This window comes from Scylla paramamosain, chromosome 26, assembly GCF_035594125.1.
Source record: "Scylla paramamosain isolate STU-SP2022 chromosome 26, ASM3559412v1, whole genome shotgun sequence".
NCBI classification, from domain to species: Eukaryota; Metazoa; Arthropoda; class Malacostraca; order Decapoda; family Portunidae; genus Scylla; species Scylla paramamosain.
In genome coordinates this window covers 380001-382500 of record NC_087176.1, presented here as the reverse complement: position 1 = coordinate 382500, position 2500 = coordinate 380001, and the positions used below count along the sequence as shown (strand labels likewise).

General features: G+C 48.2%; 1 non-coding gene across 1 annotated transcript; it reads left to right on the top strand.

Annotated features, from left to right (window-relative positions):
* Positions 1–564: 564 nt before the first annotated feature.
* On the top strand, positions 565–635 carry Trnag-gcc (transfer RNA glycine (anticodon GCC)). The gene has a single exon. It is a non-coding gene; the product is annotated as a tRNA-Gly (tRNA).
* The last annotated feature ends 1865 nt before the right edge of the window (positions 636–2500 follow it).

Sequence of the window (2500 nt, the reverse complement as noted above, 5' to 3'; positions counted from 1 at the left end):
CAGTCATCGCCAGCCTTGCACCGCGCACCCCTCCCCTCCCGCCAGCCCGTGCCTCGCCCCCCTCCCGCCCCGCACCGGCTCAGCGCACACCTGGCACACCTGCACTGCCCTCCCCACACCTGGCACTCCCCACTGGCACCCTCTGACTCCCCACTGGCACCCCTTGCTCTTCCTCCCCCATCACAGCTGTCTCCTTCCCGTGCTCTCGTCAGGCGCCAAGTGACATGTAGTTTACTTAACGCCATTTGTGCGTCAAGCGAGCGAATCATTTGACATTCCTGCCTCGTCTCTTCTCCCTGCACTGATCCTGTGTGTGTGTGTGTGTGTGTGTGTGTGTGTGTGTGTGTGTGTGTGTGTGTGTGTTGTGATGAGCCGTTCCTGTGCAGTGTTGTGTAAATTAATCACTGTTCTAATCTTCTAATCATCTCTGCACCTCTTCCTCCTCCCTTCCCCATCCATAACCTCCCTTCCTCATCTCTCCTTCCACCATCATCTTCCTCCATGCATGTGCTGTTCTCTGTCGCCCAGTATCTAATCTTCACTGTCCAGAATTTGTGCTATCAAGCATCGGTGGTTCAGTGGTAGAATTCTCGCCTGCCACGCGGGAGGCCCGGGTTCGATTCCCGGCCGATGCACATTTTACATTCGTTCTGGATGTAACTGTAATCTCAGGATGCTTTTAGATGTGCTTTTATTGCCTTGTGAGCTTGAACGGGTGAGAAAAACAAGCTTTTCGTCCCGTTATTCCTATTGTTGATGCTGTCTGCTGTTGTTGTTCTTGCTATTGTTGTTGTTGTTGTTGCTGCTGCTGCTGCTGCTGCTGCTGTTATTACTACCGCTGCTACTACTACTGCTACTACTATTACTACTGCTTCTATTGCTACTGCTTGCTATTGTTGTTGTTGTTGTTGTTGTTGTTGCTGCTGCTGCTGCTGTTATTACTACCGCTGCTACTACTACTGCTACTACTACTATTACTACTGCTTCTATTGCTACTGCTTGCTATTGTTGTTGTTGTTGTTGTTGCTGCTGCTGCTGTTATTACTACCGCTGCTACTACTACTGCTACTACTACTATTACTACTGCTTCTATTGCTACTGCTTGCTATTGTTGTTGTTGTTGTTGTTGTTGTTGTTGTTGTTGCTGCTGCTGTTACTACTACCGCTGCTACTACTATTGCTACTACTACTATTACTACTACTACTATTACTACTGCTTCTATTGCTACTGCTTGCTATTGTTGTTGCTGCTGTTACTACTACCGCTGCTACTACTATTGCTACTACTACTAATACTACTGCTTCTATTGCTACTGCTACCATCACCAGTACGACTATTACTGCCACCACTAGTATACCTGCTTACGTACCCATTGCCTTACCTGCCTGTCCACTTCCCTGTTCCGTCCATTGCTGTAAAATTCATGGCCTGATCAATCTACCTGTCTGGTTATGGCACCCCTGTCTGCCACTTCACCGCTGTAACATTCATACCTGCCCTGTCTGGCCAGCTTGTCTGTACCTGCCTATACAGTACCTAGCCATCCATCCATTCAACCACCCAATCGTTTAACCAACCATTCATCCATCCAACCATTTATTTAACTTTCCAGCCATCCATCCAAACAGACATTCAATCTTCCAGTCACTCAGCCATCCAGCCATCCAACCAAACAGCCATTTAATCTTCCAGTCACTCAGCCATCCAGCCATCCAGACATTTAATATTCCGGTGATCCAGCCATCCGATCACCTGACCATCCAACCGTCCACCCAACAAGCAAACCAACCATCCAGCAACTCAACTATCCGACCATCTAACCATCATAACCATCCAACCATCCATTCACTCAACCATCCGACCATCCAACCATCCATTCACTCAACCATCCAACCATCCATTCACTCAACCATTCAACCATCCAGCCATTTGACCATCCAACCATCCAGTCAATCAACCATCCGACCATCCTTGCCTCACCCACCAGAAGTCTACATATTTCACATCAATTACTTATCCCACCCGAAGCCTCCCTTGTTTCCTCTTGTTTCCCCCCACTTTTATTCATCCTGACCTTGTTCCTGCCCCTCTCTCTCCCTCTTCCCCTCGCTCCCTCCCGCGTTTGTTTCCCCCTATCTCCCTTCCCCTCTCTCTCTCTCTCTCTCTCTCTCTCTCTCTCTCTCTCTCTCTCTCTCTCTCTCTCTCTCTCTCTCTCTCTCTCTCTCTCTCAGTATATCAAAATTTTTACCCTCTTACCTATTTTTCTCTGTCTCTTTAATTCTTCTTCCTTAGTGAAGCAAGAGGGAGAGGGAGGGTAGGAGGATTAGGGGGAAGGAGGGGGGAGAAGAGATTTGTGAAGAATAGGTAAAGAAAAAAGGAGAGAAGGAGGGAAGTTTGAAGGAAAGGAGCATCTCTCTTTCGTGAATGTGAGAGAGAGAGAGAGAGAGAGAGAGAGAGAGAGAGAGAGAGAGAGAGAGAGAGAGAGAGATTGGCTCGGCT